This window comes from Papio anubis, chromosome 4 (assembly GCF_008728515.1).
Source record: "Papio anubis isolate 15944 chromosome 4, Panubis1.0, whole genome shotgun sequence".
In the NCBI taxonomy this organism is placed as follows: domain Eukaryota; kingdom Metazoa; phylum Chordata; class Mammalia; order Primates; family Cercopithecidae; genus Papio; species Papio anubis.
Genome location: NC_044979.1, coordinates 85,860,191 through 85,879,296, shown reverse-complemented (window position 1 = coordinate 85,879,296; position 19,106 = coordinate 85,860,191). Strand labels below are relative to the sequence as shown.

Here is a 19,106-nt window from a genome sequence, read left to right as displayed (position 1 = left end):
TTTACATCCATGAATTATGTGATTAAAGGGGATGGAGGTCTTTTAAGTGTGGGGCTTCTCTTCCTAAAGTATTGATAATAACTTAGACTTTGACCTTCAGAAAAAAATGCATTGTCTGTTAGATTATTGTTTTCTGATCACGGGACTCATTGATTGGTTTAATGAACCGTGTTTTTAAATTTTCATATGTCCTGCATTCAGTCATACATCTTTTGAAGTGTTTTCATTTTTTATAAATTTCAGTATGAAATGCAAATAAATTACCAAAAATACTCTCAGTCACTGTGCAGTGTGGATTTTAAAGAGGATGTGGAAAAACTTTGAAGGAATGGGGACCTGCTCCATTGTTCTAAGCCAAAAATATCAAAATTTGGCTTATAACACTATGGAAACTAAAAGTCTGCTTATTTCTATAGGGGATTAATGCATTACTCAACCTTGAAAAATTATATTGCCTGGCAACTACAAAATACATTTAATTTTCCCAGTCCTTCTGTCTTTATTCTTTTATTTTGAAAAGAGTATCATTCAAGAGTTCTATTCTGCTGACAGTTCACTTCTCATTAGACTATTGTACAGCTGATGTTCATGCTATTGGAGCAGTTTGGCATACACACTTTTAAAATTAAATATAAGTAAAATTGTCTCAATCTTTCCTTCCCTATCTACTTAATTGCTTTTAGTTTAAGAAAATGGAGAACTGAAAACCCCTATAACTAATACACATCCCTAAAGAAAAAAATATTATGTATAACATTAATATTACACTCTTATTTGAAGACCTCAAAGTTGCTAAATTAGACTTCTCTAAATAATAGACTTTGACTGATTTTATTTTTTCTTTTCAAAAATTAACTGAAATATAGATAGTGGTAGTAGTGCTAGTTTTCTGTTCGAGATTTTCTTGGTCAACACCGGTAGAGAGAATAAATGGAGTTGGTGGGGTGGGGGGTGGGGAAACACTGATCTTTTTCATTTTAATTCCAGGGTGTAAGGATGAACATGCTTCAAATGAAAATGAAATTGTTATCCTTGCAAAGTTCTGTCTAAATACAAAACAAGTTTATTTTATTTTACCCTATTTAACTTGACTATTTCCATTGCATAATGCAATTTTATAGTATGTAGTGTGCAACTATGGAGGTAGTAGCATCTATGTTTGCCACCCCAGCCAGTCATTATCTGTTACTGAATAATTTGTCAATGCTTAAGTAGGTAGAGTGGTACTAATAATGTCAAAACCACAGGCTTAGGTTTTGAACGTTAGCTTCTCTCAGAGAATAATTTTCTTTTGTGACAATAGAGCACTGCCCCAATCATTACCAGCCATATAATAAATGCATTCTGTGTTACACAGGGAACTTTGTATGTTTGCCTTGCCATAAATGGAAAACACATCAAGAATGCCACTTTGAAATGGCTGATCATATTTTTTAGAATGACTGATTCATCTCCCTACTCCTTCAGTCATTCAGCCACTCATAAAGTGCATATTGAGTCCCTCCCATTGGCAAAGTGATGAACTTCTAAAAACACATGTGGTTGATTTTAAAAGCAAAAGGTATTCCAAAAGTTCAGGCCCCATGGTTTATGTAGGTGGCTATTTGATCAAATCAGTTTGGTGAATATGCTAATATATTAATCAATCATAAAGAAAATTGAGAAACTTTTAATATCCCTCTCTCAAACCATAATTAGCTTAGCTCTAAGAAAAATTAGAGATGTGAGTGAATACGCTTCTTAGTTTATTATGTGAAGTAGCTCAGCTATAGGTCATGGCAGATTTGATAAGGAAAAAAATAGCTACTTATCAACAGAAAAGTTATTTATGTTTTTAGTTATCAAAGCCTACCAATTTTACATTCTAGGCAACTGTTTAATATTTCCCTTAACCCAATTTCTTAATTTAGAAATGCTATTATTCACCTGTGTCATTACAACAACCCCTCTTCAGTGTATCCTGATGCTTCCTTTCTCTCTCTCTCTCTCTTTTTTTTTTTTTTTTTTTGAGACTGAGTCTCACTCTGTTGGAGTGCAATAGCGCGATCTTGGCTCACTGCAACATCCACCTCCCGAGTTCAAGTGATTCTCCCGCCTCAGCCTCCCGAGTACCTGGGATTACAGACACCCTCCATCATGCCTGGCTAATTTTTGTAGAGGTAGGGTCTCACCATGTTGGCCAGGCTGGTCTTGAACTCCTGACCTCAGGTGATCCGCCTGCCTCGGCCTCTCAAAGTGCTGGGATTACAGGCATGAGCCATCACGCCTGGCTCCTTTCTCATTTCTAATGCCATTGTGACCGTGTATTTAACCATTGTTCATTGAGCATTCTATGACAGGCATGGACCTTTCATGTGGGATCAGTGGTTCTCAAGTCACAGTGATTTTGTCCCTCGGGAGGCATTTGGTAATCTCTAGAGACAAATAGTTGTGACACGTTGGAAGTAGGAGTAGTTCTATTGGCATCTGGTGATTAGGGGCCACAGATGCTGTTAAATATCTTACGATGCAAACAACAGTGCCCTACAACCAGGAATTACGTCACCCAAAAGGTGCATAGTGCCAAAGCTGAAAAATCCTCGAGAGAGTAGGGTGGACAGGATTTAAAGAATAAGATCAGGTTTCTATTCTTCAGGCATACTCATCTAATACTGCGCTGAGTGAAATTCTTGATTTTTATTTATACTCCCGTTGCTCACAGTCTACACTCTCTTGCTAACTTTTTCTACCATTCTCCGGTGTTCTCCATGTGCTGGTTTTGATCCCAGGACAGTATGATTTTCCACAGGACATTCTGTACTCTTTTGTGTTTCTAGATTTTGTTCTTGCTTTTTCTTTTGTGTGGAATACCCTTACTTTTGCATCTACAGAAATCTCACTCATTCTTTAAGATCTAGCTCAGGTGTCACTTCCTCCTAGAAGCCATCCTTAGCTCATTCAAGGAGGAAAGGTATTCACTTTTCCTCTCAATATGATAGATCATTGTACAGGCTTTTATTTTTGAATAAGTCATTTTGCATTGTAATCATTTATTAACTTGTGTCTCCTATACCTGATTACAGAGACCAAGTCTTTAGTTCCATGTGCTTAAGACAATGACTGGTACAGAATATCACTAAAGTACTTGATAAAAGAATAAAATAAATATTTGAATAATTGTGGAAAGAGAATAAAGAATCTATATCACATAAAACTTCTAAAAATCATTAAGCTGGATCCTCTTTGCTTTCTTTTTATTTTGAGAGGAGTCTCACTCTGTCGCCCAGGCTGGAGAGCAGTGGCGCGATCTCGGCTCACTGCAAGCTCTGCCTCCCGGGTTCACGCCATTCTTCTGCCTCAGTCTCCCAAGTAACTGGGACTACAGGCGCCCGCCACCGCGGGCTAATTTTTTGTATTTTTAGTAGAGACAGAGTTTCACCATGTTAGCCAGGATTGTCTCGATCTCCTGACCTCGTGATCTGCCCATCTCGGCCTCTCAAAGTGCTGGGATTACAGGATGAGCCACTGTGCCCGGCCCGCTTTAGTTTCAAGTGCTTAAAATTCTGGGTTTAGACATTAGGCATTCTTTGACACATAGCAGACATAGATATAAAATTTTCGTTTTATATGCATACACCCGACTGCAAAAGCATTTCTTTTTTTACTATCACTAATTCCTATGCTTACATATAATATGAAAATTGGTTGCAATAAAGATGCAACATTATGGTTTCCACACCTTTCATATTTTAAAATAACATTGCCTAGTTTATAAGTAAGTTATATATTAAAGTAAATTTTTGGACTTCTGCTTCATCTCTACAAAATAAAATAAAATAAAAAATAGCCAGACATGGTGGCATATGCCTGTAGTCCTAGCTACCTGGGAAGCTCAGGTAGGAGGATTGCTTGAGCCCAGGAGATCAAGGCTGTAGTGAGCCATGATCATGACACTGCACTCCAGCCTTGGTGACAGAGTGAGACCCTGTCTTACCAAAAGAAAGTACTGGATCATTGGATATTACATGTAAAACAAACAGAAGGAATTTCTGAAAGGTAGAAAGAGGAGGCAGAATAGCTAGTGTCTTAGTTCAGGGTACTATAACAAAATATTATAGACTGGTTGTCTTAAAAAATAAATCTTTATTTCTCACAGTTCTGGAGGCTGGGAAGTCCAAGGCCAGGGTGGCAGATTGAGTGTCTTATGATGATCCTTTTTCTGATTTGCATATGGTTGTCTTCTCACTATGTCCTCACATGCAGACAGAGATCATTTCTCTTGCATCTTTTCTTATGAGGCTCAAATCCTGTTCCTCAGGGCTCCAGTCTTGTGACCTAATTGCTTTTCAAAAGCCCCAACTCAAAATACCATCACATCGGGGATTAGAGATTTCAACATATGTATTGGGGGAAGATACAAACTTTTGGTCCATAACAGCTAGGGATTTTGAGATCGTGAGTTCTCTTTTTGCTTTTTTGCCTCATTAATACCAGAATTGAAGAAGCCAGAAATCCAATACACTGATACATACAGACAAAAAGTTCTAACAAATGTTTGCTGTTTTTAGACAAAAATCCAGGAAAGGAGGAGCCTCGCAAAGCATACCAATTTAAGACAACCACCTCTCTATTCCAGTTAAACACCGTAGGAAAAAAAAAAAAAACCCTGGCTTCTTCTGCATCCACACTAGTGAATGCTGAGTGAATAGCCTAGACTTCCGCCCTCACCAGGCTTTAATGAGAACCCCAATCTTCCTCTCACCTCCCCACCAGGCTGAAGTCAGAGAAACCTGAATAAGGACCCAGAGCCAACTGGCAGTAATGAGTTACTCATCTTGTTCCCCAAAGGGATGGTTCCAGAGGAGGCCTCATAGAAAGTCCGGACTTTCAGAACCAAGCAGTGTTAATGAGGATGACTCCACCTACCTACTCTGTGGTATTAGTAAAAAGCTAGTCTTATCCTTACCAACTAAGGTGGTATTATCAGAGGCCTAGTGGGGAGCTAGAAATCCTACCTCCAGCTGAGAGTAATCAAGAACCTTCTCCACTTTTGATGTAAACTGAGGCTTAGTGGGGGACTTATACTTCTACTTCAGGTAGCAGTAAGGAGTCTGCTCCACCTGCCTTACCCCTCATTCACTCATTATCACAGCAGTGTCAAAAGAAGCCTGCTGAAACAGAAGGTTTAAATAAGAGCACCATATATAATACTTAAACTTTCCAGGTTTCAGTGAAAAAAATGACTCATCAGACCTTTCCCAATAACCAGGTAAATCTGAAGTTGAATGAAGAGTGACCATCATTGCACCTTAAAATTGAGATAATAGAGAAGTTAGATGTACTAATTGGCTAAAAATGTTTTAAATCAATAATCATAAAATCTTTTCAATGATTAAGTACAAACATGCTTGGAACAAATGAAAAAATAGAACATCTCAGCAAAGAAGCAAAAAATTCAACAATGCTCTAGAAGACATAAAGGAGAAACAAGCATAAAGTTTAAAACTAAAAATATACTAGCCAAAATAAAATCTCAATGGATGAGCTTAATAGCAGGATGGACAGGACAAAGGGAAGAACTGGAGAACATGAAGATAAAATCATAGAAATTGTCCAAAATTAATGATAAAAAGAAAAACGAAAAAAAGAAAGAAAAGATTTTTACCTTGTGGATCTGTGAGTCTGTGACCAAAAGCAATCTAATATTTGTGTAATTGGAATTCCTTAAGGGGAGAAAAAGAGGGTGAAACTGACAGAGAAATTGTTGAAATAATGGCTGAAACTTTTCCAAATTTAGCAAAAGACATAAACCTGCAAAAACAAGCAGCTGAGAGAATCCTAAATAGGATAAACACAAAGAAATTTACACTAAACACATCACAGTCAAACTTCTGAAAACTAAAGACAAAGAAAATAAAAGCATGTCTAAATCAGTGAAAGAGAAGCTATACCAATGAAGGGCAATTTTTCAATGATAGTAGATTTCACATTAAAAACCGTGGAGGTCAGAAAGAAGTAGTACAACATTTTTCAAGTGCAGAAAGAAAAGAACAGTCAATGCAGGACTTGGTACCCAGAAAAAATATTCTCAGGAAGGACAGGGAGATTATGACATTCTCAAGTGAAGGAAGACTAAGAGAATTTTCCTAGTAAGACTACCCAAAAAGAATGACTGAAGAATTTTTTTTTTTTTTTTGGACAAAAAAGAAATGATAAAGGAAGTAATCTTAGAACATCAAAAGGTTTTAACAAAAAGGTTAAAAAAAAAGGTTTTAACCTCAAAGAGGTTAAAGCACACAAAAACATGAGACAAATCAAAACTGTGTTCTAAATAAATGTTCAGTAACCAAGGGAGTGGCAGATAAAAGAAAAAAGAAAGAAAAACCATGAAAAAACAAGGTAACAATGAAAAAACAAAAAGTAAAAGGGCAGACTTAAGCTCTAGCATACAATAATTATATTAAGTGTTAATGGCCTAAAAACACGCAATTAAAAGTCAGAGATTGATAGAGTGGACTAAAAGCATGAACCAACCATTTGTTGTGTACAAAAAACTCACTCTAAATACAATGATAAATCTAGGTTGAGATCAAAGAAAATTAAAATAAAAAAAGATTTACCACTCAAACTTTAATCAAAAGAAGGAAGGAGTGGCTATATTAATATGAGATAAAGTAGATTTTGGAGAAAAAAATTATCAGAGACAGTGAGAGATATTAAAAATGATCAAAGTCAATTCATCGGGAAGATGTAGGTATCCTAAATGTATATTCACCAAAAGCAGAGCTTCAAAATACATACAAAAACTGATAGAACTAATAGGAGAAATGGATAAACCCATTATTATAGTTGGAGATTTTAATATTCTTCTCTCAATCGATAAAACAGCTAGACAGAAAACTAGCAAGGATATAAAAAAACTTAACAACACCATAAACCAACAAGAACTAATGGACAATTTATAGAATGTTCTATTCTGAAATAGTAGAATACACATATTTTTAAAGCTCACTAAACATATATCAAGGTACACCGTAACTTGAACTACAAAACAAATCTTAACAAACTTAAAAGAATTGGAATCTTACAAAATGTGTTTTCTAACCACATTGAAAGTAAACCAGATATTGGTAACAGAAAATTTTCAAACACAGAAATTAAACACACTTCTAAATATTATGGATCAAAAAGGAAATCTTGATAGAAATAAGAAATACATTGATCTGCAAGAAAATGAAAATACAACATTGTTAATTTTTTGGGATCTAGTTATAGCAGTCCTGAGAAGGAAATTTATAGCAGTAATGAACATTAGGAAAGAGAAAAGGTTTCAAAACAATTGTCTAATCTCACATCTAGAAAAAAAGAGAAAAATAAACTCAAAGCAAGCAAAAGGAAGGAAATAGAACAGATAAGACCAGAAATCAATGATGTTGAAAATATAAAAATAATAACGAAAATAAGTGAAATAAAAAGCTTGTTCTTTGAAATGATTTTTAAAACTGATAATCCTCTAGCAAGACAGATAATGAAAAACAGAAAGAAGCCACAAAAATGCCAGCATTAGATATTATATAAAAGATATTGCTGCAGATCCTGCAGACACCAAAAGGACAAAAAGAAAATACCATGATGAATTCCACTCACATAAATTTGACAATGTAGAGGAAATGGACCCATTTCTTAAAAAGCACAAACTAGTGCAACTCACCCAATATGAAAAAAATAATTTCAATAGTTCTAAATTTATTTAAGAAATTGAATTTATGATTTTAAAATGTCAAAAAAAACTACAGACCCATATGAACTCATTTCAGAATTCTACCAAACTGAAATAAGACATAACATAGAATTATGTTAATTCTATACAATCTCTTCCAGAAAATAGCAGAGGAGCAGATACTTTCCAATTTACTTAATGAAGATAGTATTATTGTAATATCAACAGCAGACAGTCAGTATAACAGAAGAAAACTACAGAGTTATATTGTTCATGAATATAGATGTAAAAATTCTTAAAATAATATAAAATAAAATTCAGTAGTATATAAAAATAATTATATACTATGATCAAGTACTGTTTATTGTAGGGTTGCAAAGCTGATTAAATATTTAAAAATCAATGTAATTCACTATATTAAAAGCAAAAAATATTCTCATGATTAAACCAGTTGGTGGCGGAAGAAATATTTGACAAATTTCTAGAAGCATTTACCATAGAACCTCTGAGAAAACTAGAAACGGAGGCAAACTTCCTCAACTTGATAAAAATAAATTTAGTGGCAGCCTACAACTAACATACTAATGATGAAAGACTGAATGTTTTACCCTTAATATCAGGAATGTCCTCCCTCACCATTCTCATTCAACATAAGACTGAAAGGTATAGCCAATCCAATAAGGCCAGAAAAGGAAATAAAATGCATACAGATCAGAAAGGAAAAAAAAAAGCCTGCCTTAGTTTCAGATGATACATGTGTTTTCAAGGCAAAACCATGGAATTTACCAACAAAATCTCCCAAATATTAGAACTTATATGTAAGTATAGAAAAGTTGTGGAATACAAGATAAACATACAAAAATTACATAATTGTATTTCTATTTACTGGTAATTAACACATGTACTCTAAAATTAAAACACAATTCAAGCTCCAATAGCTCAACAAGAAATATCTTAGGTATAAATCTAACAAAGCATTCACATGATCTGCATGCAGAAAACTACAAAATGCTGAAGGAAATCAAAGAAGATCTAGATAAATGGACAGACATGTTGTGTTTATGGACTGGAAAACTTAACATAGTAAAGATGTCAATTTCCTCCAATTTGCTGTAAGTTTTATGTCACTCTATCAAATCCCAACAAGAATTGTTATAGACATGAGATTTTCTAAAATGTATATGAAAATCAGAGACACTGAATAGCTAAATGATTTTGAACAGGGAGAATGAAGTGATAAGAAGTCATGGATTCTGTTTTGATGTATTACATACCTACATTAATCAAAACTGTGTGCTATTGGTGGAGACATAGAAACATATATTAATGGAAATAAATAGAAAATCAACAGGGGAGAAGGCATACTCTTTTCAACAAATGGTGCTAAGGCAGTTGGACAACCATAGGTAAAAAAGAATCTTGATCTAAACCTCAGACCTTATACAAAAATTAAATCAAAAAGAATCATGAATGTAAATACAAAACATTCACTTATGATAATTAGAATAAAACATATGAGAAAATCTTTTGAATCCATAGAGCTTGGTGAAGACTTGTTAGACTTGACAGCAAAAGCATAGTCCATAAAAGGAAAAATTGATAAAGCAGACTTCATCAAAATTACAAATTTTTGCTCTGTGAAAGACCCTGTTAAGAGGATGAAAAGACCAGCTGCAGAATGGGGGAACATGTTAACAAACCACATATCTGATAAAGGATGAATATCAAAAATACGTAAAGAACTCTCAAGTCCCAACAATAAAAAAATCAAATGTGAAAGTGGGCCAAGGATAGAAAGCGATCTTTTAATCGAACAGAATATGAAGATGGCAAATAAATACACGACAAGTGTTCAACATTATTAGCTATTTAGAAAGAGCAAATTAAAACCACACTGAGATAGCACTACACAGCTATCATACTAGCTAAAATTGAAAAACGGTGATACTAACACATGATGGCAAACATGTGGAAAAACTGGATCATCCAGACACCACCACTTGTGGGAATGTAAAATGCCCCAGCCACTCTGGAAAAAAGTTTGACAGTTTCTTAAAAAAACAAAACATGCAACTACCATATGACTCATCAGTTGCACTTTTGAGTATTTATTTCAGAGAGATGAAAACATGTTTATACAAATATCTGTGAGTGAATATCCACAGAAGTTTTAATCATAATAAGCAAAATCTGGAAACAGTACAAATGCTCTTCAATAGGCAAATGGTTAAACAAACGGTGGTACATCCATACTATGGAATACCCTCAGCAATTAAAGAGAAGGGAGCTGTTGATGTATTTATAGCAACTTGGATGAATCTTTAAAGAATTATGGTGAGTGAAAAAAGTCATTCCCCAAAGACTAACAATGTATTATTCCATATAAATAGCATTCTCGAGAGGACAAAAATTACAGACATCAAGAACTTGCAGAAATAGAGATTGCATGGGAATCAACAACTATCTCAAAATAAAAAGATTAACGTAATTAAAAAGATGGTGGCTTAGTTTTTTAGAATATCTTTATTTGTAACATATTTGTTTATTTATTTATATGTTTACTATTTATATGGGCTATGATATGCTTTATACTCTTTGTAGATATTTTATTTTCCAATGTGGCAGAGTTAGTGCTGCCTTTAAAATGGAAAATACTTCTGGCTGAGAATAGAAGATCTGCTTATATGACTGGTGTTTACAAAAGATACTGCGACATATATTACATGCTTTTATGTCACGTACATTTTGTTAAAATATTATAGATTACTTAATGAGAGTATTCAAATGTATGAGTAAATACATTTTCTACTTTATAACAGAGTTCTAAAGAGGCATCCCAAAATATCCTATAAATCAGTCACAATTAATTTACCTAAAAGTTCTTTTGAACAGTAAAAGCATGTAACTGCATTTGAAAACACATTTTCAGAAAAGTCAAATGAAAATGAATTAATTGCTGAGAAGCCTATAGGTTCAAAGCAATTGACTCTTGAATCCCTATTATCTTAAAAGATTTTTTCTTTTAAAGATGGTATTTTGTAAGCTGTTCAGGTCCTTTGTTGGTAGATTCTAAGACTGGGAAGAAGATGAGTTAATCATTGACTGGGTTCTAGATAATTCCTTCTTCTCAGGATATGCTTGTTAACATTCAGTTGTCTTCTGTTGGGGAAGTGAAATTACTAAGTAATCATGTGAGTCTGTTAATGATGTGGTCACCTGTGTAACTGAAGACCCTGAGACTGTTGAAATCATATATGACTTTGAAGTTTTTCAGTAGGGAAGGTAGAAGCCACTAAATGTTGTTCATATCTTTTCTCCTTATTTTTCCTTTTTTTCAGTAGAGTCTTTCTTAGTGTGGGCTCAAAATAGAACACTTGGACAAGGGGGTCTTGAGTAGTGATCAAGAGGACAGAGTCTAGTGCAAGACTTCACACAATTAAACTCCAGCCCTTGTTGGCTATGTGATCTGGCATGTGCTACTAGACTTCTTGTGCCTCAGTTTCCTCAGTCTTGAAATGCAGGGTAGTGTAAATAAATGTAGGTGCTCAGAATACAGCCTGGTGCATAATCAGGACTCTAAAGGTTAGATATTATTATGTCAATATCAAGAACACTGTAGAAATGACATTATATTCTAAAATAATTTCTTTTATTTTGAGTGATTAGAAATAGTATTGCATTGCAATTTTATAAGAGACAATTTCTTACAATTTTTTGACCATTAAGAACATGCCAGGGTTAACTGATTATTTTTTGTTCAATACCTACAATGTGACAATACTGGAGATATATATATATACTATTATAGGCAGGAGAAATTCTCAGAATATCCAAGGAGCATGAATATTTTCATAGCAGTATTGAGGGAAAGTATATCACATTTCATTTATACATACCAAAGTTAGACATTCAAACCTATTTTATTCTCCACTCTCTTTCAATTTTAAAAATCACCAATGGCTTCCTATTAACAAGAGAAAATACTCAGTATGAAGATCGAGGACTTTCACAGGCTGGTCCCAGCCTCATCTCTCCTCTTTGCTCCATGTCCTTGTTTCCAGCACTTTAAGAAAGTAAGTGTTCCCAGTACATTCCACATGCTCTATCTCAGTCTTCTGTTCACTTGTCCAAATGCAGTCTGCCCTCATTTCTCTTTTAGGCAAACTCCTCTCCATTTCCAAGTCCTGACTCATATTTACCTTCTCTGGGAGTCCCTTTTAATAAAAGGCAGACAGATTGAGTGCCTCTGTTGTCTTCTTGTCTGTTCTCTTTTTAAATCACTGTGGAAATCCCTCCATGCTAATAGTAATTCTTTCATTGCATTGACTTTTTTCGTTTAATTGCTTTTATAATTCAAAATTTTAAAAGTATGGAAAAGTGCAAAAAAAAATGAGTGTCAATTTTTTTCCCCTCTATTTCTTCTGTCTCCTGTGTGAAATGCTATGATCCTTAAGGGAAGGAATAATTTCTCACTTATCTTTGTGTCTCCTCAGTGCCCTGCACAGTTACTGGCACATAGGAAGCATTCAGCAAACATTTATAAATAACATATTCACAAGATATGGCATTAGTCTGAAATATGTAATGAGATCAGCATCATTTGCACTTATGAAACATACAATGGTAAAATAGAAACAATTTTCAAAGGAACAGTAAAAGCAAATTGAAAGGTACCTAGAAGGTAGGTAAAAAATTAAGTGTGAATTGTACTAAGAGATTATTGCAGTCATCTTAGCACAAGATGCTGAATCTGGTGCAGGTGTTACTTGCCATCTCAAGGGAAAATTCACAGAACATTGCAACTAAGTTATGGGGTATGGAGAAAAGTGGAAAACATTAGAACTCTTTAATGATTTTGAGCCCACAATTGGGAAAATTGTGGTGCAATTTACAGAGAGGTTGGAAAAGGAAGCAAGTGTAGTTTTTGTGAAGAGGAATTTAACTCTTAACAAGTTGACTTGGAAGGGATGGCCAAGAATCCAAGTGGAATTTCCCAGTAGGCAATTAGAAGAGCTGGACTGGTGAGAAGTCTCCTGAGATCCACCTCTATTTACTACCGATCCTTAAAACCTTTGATCTATATGCTTGGACCTACCTGGTCACCAGCTTTGTGAGTTTGGACCAAATTGCTTTGCAGCAATTTAATATGGTTCTAGCACTCTGCTTAATTTCTACAGTGTTGACTTAATATGGAGACCTCTGCCTTGCTTACCCAAAAATATTAGACGCTCTGCTGGGCGAGACCCCCGTCCTGAGTTCCTGATGGCTTATCAGCAGCACAGCGTCCTGATCTACTCAGCCCCATGATACCATTGCCTGGACACCTGTACTTTTGCAATACCCCATACTCGTTGCTGTCACAGAACAGTTTTTCAGCTCAAAAATGTTCAACTTCATCCCTCAGCCTGTCATTCATTCATGGCATTGACACAGCCTTACCTATTTTTCTGAAATGAGTTTACCATCTTTCCCATCTGTATTCCAGATACTTACTGTTTCCTGCACCCACTCGTCAGTTCCTAACCTAAAGTCTTTGTTCTTATTTTTTTTGTCATCTGGGAAGTTATTTTCGGCTATTGCAGAAGCTCTGTCCTTTCTAGAAGAACTATCGTAAATGTAATTTGCTTGTGAAACTTCATGATTCTTCAATTTACGTGATTCTCCCACCTTTCATCATCCGTAGATGCTTGTATCTCTTTTCTAGTACAAAGCATGTTCTCTGATGTTTTAGCTATTTTTGAAATTATTTTTATCTGTTTCTGATGTCTCCCCCACCTTTACTGCACACTATTTTTATAAGCTCCTTAATGAAGTTACATAATATATTACTTACAATTTGTTTCCTAGTGATTAAAACAATACCTTGCATTGTAAATATTCAATAAATACTGTATTTGTTGAGTGGAATTCATGTGGTAGTTAACACCTTAAAAACGGTGAACTGTTTAAGATATGGAAATTATTTATAGAAAAGATCAGCATATGCATGGCTATTGCAGAATTTCCTATTTCAGGAGGAAAGAGTAATGGAAACAGAGATGAGGCATCCTGGAGATGGTGACTTGCTTTGTTACTCAGGGAGTTGTGGGAGGGCCTCCCAGAATTCAGGTCAACTGTGTCTCAGCAAGTGAACAACTTAATTTCATGTAAATCAGCTATTATTAATCATTTATAGAGTGAGGCATTTCTGCTCCTGTTTTATAGTTGTGCTGGCAAGTGGGTGCCAAAGGAAGAGGGAATTCCCTGGGTAACTAAACTCCAACCTCAAATCTCTTTACTTCCTCTGGGTGATTAATTATGTTACAAGGTTCTAAACAAAGAACCCTTGATTCAGATTCTGAAGCGCTAGGTTATTGATGCTGTAGCACTTTCGCTGCATCCTAGTTCAGTCAAATTTTTCTCAAAGCTGGTTTCTATTTCTGGCAGTAACTCTTCAGTTCTGGAACCTTAGTCCCAGCCAAAATAAACTATTATCTCAGGTCTGTATTTTTCCTGAAGCACCATGGCATTTTTATGGAATGTGGAGACAGTTTTATGTAAGACTTTAATGGTAACAATAAAGGACCCAGATCCCTTTCTCCGGCCTGCTATGCTTTCCTCTGTATCCCAGCACTGATTACAGAGTTTCCAAAAAAGAGCCATCTTAAACCTTCCAAATACAATCTCTCTTTTGTATATTCTGGGATGTAATTTACGCTTTCTTTTTATTCCTTCATCCGCACCAACATAAAATTATTTTTTATGTATAGTTGGTTACAATTTTAAGGAAAAAAGCAGTCTAGTATACTATGATTATAGGGTTAAAATTGCTTTTCATTCATTTAAATAATGCTTATTCAGTTTTACTTCTTTAAATAGCTGTGTTTTATCTGTAAATATTTATTCATGCTGTTTCATAATAATTCAGATAAGTAAATATTACATTAAATCTTAAAAACTTAAAAATGTAAAACGGGTAAACTTGTCTATTTTTGATTTTTTAAAAATACCTATTAATTAAAAATATATGTCGCTAAGGAAGTATTTGCATGCTATGGGAATATCTCTAGCCTGATAGTATCAATATCTTAATATTCAGCATGTTGAAGGCCAGATTTCCCAACTTCAATGAGTGAGTAAAAGAAATGCTTCTGACACTATTATGTCTCAATTATTTGAATGTGTCTTACAAGTGATCCAAAACATGGTCTGTAAATTGAGAAGTTTAAAAATAAAGGAGAGTTCTGAAGTCATTTATTTATTAGAAGATAGGCTAATGCATATGTGGTAATCCTAGAAACAGTGGTCATTTTTTAAGGTCAATTAATTTTAAAATTCCTACTGCTTTATTAAAAGATTATCTTTTAAAATGAGAAATTACATTTTAGTAATTTCAAGAAAATTGAAATAATAAAACTTTTCATGATTTGTTTTTGTTTTTGGCTATTACAAACAATTATAAAGTTTCAGCCATGTAGCATTGCTACTAGTATACAGTGACTGTTCACAGCAGCTTTAGTTTCATGTTCATGTTCCATAAAATTGAGCTTCCTGTCTTTACATTTTAGAACCTAGATCATTATCCTTGAGAATGTCTATGCTAATGCATAAGATTGCTAAGGAAAGGAAATACTGTAATATGAGAAGACAAAGAAATTGAACCATCAAAGTAGACTCTTGCATAATAAGCAGAATCTTAATGCTTGTTGAGCTTAGCTAGAGAATTTACTAAAATGTAGCTTGCAGCCATATGTCTGGAAATGTCTTACCATTTAACGCAGAAAGCATGAGAACCTCTCTGAGATACTGCTATGGTAGGTTCATGAGGCAAACTTGGATTATTGGTAAAAATAAGCAATTGTGATGTTCTTCCAACACTCATTTTATGTATGTTTGAGTAACATAGATTTCTGGGAATTGGATGATTATTTTTTTCTCAACAGAAACTTTACTATTTTTAAGGCATGATATCTATCAAAAACAACTGTACTTAGCTAATAAAAACTTTCTTCCTGTAGAAGTACTGAAATACCTAAATTAAGGAGTATTTTTAATATATGAATCTTATGAGCATCAAAAAAATGCAATCTTTAGCTATAGTGTAACATAATAAATATATACTTGCTGTATTTGTTTCTTGAGGGGGTATGTCCAGATATATAAATGCACTGAATGTGTAGATAGTGCTGTTTATAAATTGCCTTTGATATAGCAAATATATTTTGACATAAGCACTTCAACACAGCCAATATAGTATCTTGAATATAATAGAATATTAATAAATATAAAACATTAATTAAAAGCAACTGTCACCTTAGAGAAGAAGAGTACATGCTGATTCAATAATTTGTATATCAATCTTTCATATTCTGAATATTAGTTTTATGTCAGTGTGATTTTTTTAAGTGGTGAATATTGGTGCTGTTTTCAAATTTGTGATTAAATGTAATTATGAATTATGGAGATTTCTCCTTCCATTATGAAAACCTTCTTATGTTCTTGAAGTGCTTTCTTTTAAGAAGACATTACTTCATTGATAAGTATGATAGAGCTCTGTTTGTAAAATAATAAGGATTTAAAATATAATGAAACAAGTAATATTTTTAGTAACCCAGAGTTTTAATGTCATGGATTTTATTGACTATACTTTGTCAAACTCAAATTTTAAACTTTTATATGTTACAAAGAGAATCTCCTTCAGTTGAGAAATCATACATTCCAGAGCAGGGAGAAGTAGTTGTGTAGCTATGTGACAGATGATAGTAGAATAATAGAAAGCCAGTGTCATTTCATCTGAGGTTTGGGAAGGAAAAAGCACAATTATATTGTGAAGATATAAGTGCTATAGAAAGTTTCCAAAGAAGAAAATTTATGCTTATTTATGGAGGAGTTTATAAAATTCTTTCACATATATTATCCCACTTGCTCATTTACAAAAATTTGTAAGTCAGGGAGTAAACTAAGAGTAGAGAGATGTTAAAACTATCAGATAAATAAACAGGGACTAGAACAGAGGTTTTTATGCCAAGTTTGTTGCTATTCTTATTTTCATAGCTACCACCACAAAATGTAGGGTTTTAGTGCCGAGTAATTAGCATTTATTGTGTGGCTACTAACATAGATATTATCTCATAAATTCTTCTTAATTTTGAATATTATGCATCCACTCACGAAAGATTTCTTTTGATTCTGTACTTAAAGAGAAGATATAAACCAGAAATACTTTCTTTTAGCACTGCCACAAGGACATACACATATGCACACATGATGCTTGTGACACAAAAATATTCATATACATTCCCCAGAATACAAGGTATACGTATATTTCTGTGATAATTTCCCTCCTGTTTACTATTTGCAAGCCAACTCTTTCTAGAGGTCAGGCACTCTGCATATTTTACTTTCATTGTCTAGTACTTAAAATAGCATGACAGCCAAGAGACCACTTGAGAAATGCTTCTTTTTTTGTTAATAGTCCCCAGATAATTCAGGTACTCAGTAACTACCAAGGGTGTTTTTTACCAACCAATTCTTTACATTTCTGTTTGTTTTAAGTTGTAAATTCCTTAAGTAATTTCAATGTAGAAATATTTTCAAGAAAAAATAATTCCAATATCCGTCTTAAAAGAAAACTATTATTGCAGTCATGGGGAATTTGGTGTTTCTTTTCACTGGTCACTGGTACGAGGCCATGTCTATACTTTTACATTTTGATATTTGGATATAAAAGGATGTTTGGTTTCTCCTTGATATCTTTTCTCAATGCTTTAGATTTGTCATAGCTGTTATTTCATTTAAAGAACACTGCTTATTGTGTATTGCACATGATTAAAAAGACATCTTTTGCACTTATTTATGGCTACTCCTAGCAGTTTCCTTGCTTACAATGACATTTGCATAGCCTCTATGATTTACCCATTTTGGTGAATTGATTGTCAGATTAACACTATAAGAAAGATTATTAATGAATTATTAATAATTCATTAATCAGTTTTATAGATGAATTTTTAGAATATTGCTTTCAATACTGCTGTCTAATCATTGAGAGAACTTTCAAATTAGCTAATCATACCTCCTTACCCTTAATCTTCTTTCTTTATTAGGTTATCACTAAGGAGATCTTTATCTATTGTTTTATGACAGCTTCTGAATACCAGGATTTAGTTTGTGAAGTCGTAAGGTATTACAGCAGTGGGTGTTCTGGGGCCAGTGAGTAGGGGGTCTAGGAGGCTGACTGTTAAATTTTCAGGAAGTTTGTAACCCTGTTGATGTCACCTTAGCTTAATGGCTTGGAATCCCCTTTGGTGGGTGTATTTACTTCATGGAAGGTGGCAAATTATACAAAACGAGCATTTCTTCCCTCCTACCAGCACACAACTGGGTATAATTCACTGTAAATTACTCCAGAAAAAGATTCATGTGTTGCATAAGTAATTGACAACCAAAAAAATCTAGATTTCTTTTCGAGGCCAGGCTTGCATTCTCGTCCTTCTGGGTTCTACCACTATCTAAAGCATATCCAGAGCACCTCCCTCGAATCCTGGAGCAAGGAGGTGAGCTGCAGAAAGTGACATCACAGGAAAGGCTGTGTTGCAGATCTGTCCAAGGTCCAGGAGCAGATTCACCTTTTCTTGGAGAATTTTCCTGGGTCCATGTGCTTCTCTATCCTCCTCTGTTTCAGACATAGAAGGATTTTGCTCTTTTAGATTCCTTGTGAAACACTTTGAACAAATATTTTGAGAGAAAATACTGAAATTCTATCATAAGGGGTAAAAGAGGGAACCCCGAGGCACCATATTTTGCCACAGAACTCTGAGATCCCAGCGACAGGAGGAATTTCCACACCCTCACAGACCTTTGGATTGGCAGAGGAGCCAATGGAGAACATATGGAGGCACTGCTTGAACCTGCATAGAGCCCAGAAGGCTTTGCTGTGCTGGGCAGCTACAAAGAAAATGTGACTCTGAGTGCTCATCTCCCAAGGCCCTCATCCTGCACTGAACAGCCACAGCTCCTGTTGTCTGCCTGGCTAGGAGAAAACAGAGCCCAGACACTCTCATGCACCCAGGACAGGTCAACTGCCATTGTCAGGGGACCAAGATGCATCTTAAACACATATCCCCTTGCCTTCCAGTCACCCCTGCAACCAAGACTGCCTGCCTGGCTGTTCCTGCAGTGGGGCCACAGCATTGTCTTGTTTTGTTGGTGGCCTGGGAGCAGCTCACCAACCGCATCACAGTTGATGCTTGACCCCGAGGGCCAGAGAACAAAATTGCTGGTCTGGTCCCAGTTCCCCAGGACACAAGCACTCTGAATAGGGGCATGAAAATGGGATTTATGGCTTGATCTTCACTACAGATTCACTTGCCCATTGTTAGAAAACAGAGAAGAGTGTGGCACAGGTTTGTTTAGGAGCACAGGGGCTGGG

At 34.8% G+C, this 19,106-nt stretch overlaps 1 protein-coding gene across 1 annotated transcript in view; it reads left to right on the top strand.

Moving 5' to 3' along the window:
* Positions 1-19,106, top strand: part of MEOX2 (mesenchyme homeobox 2) — a 72,812-nt gene that overhangs the window by 23,164 nt on the left and 30,542 nt on the right. The window lies entirely within an intron of this gene.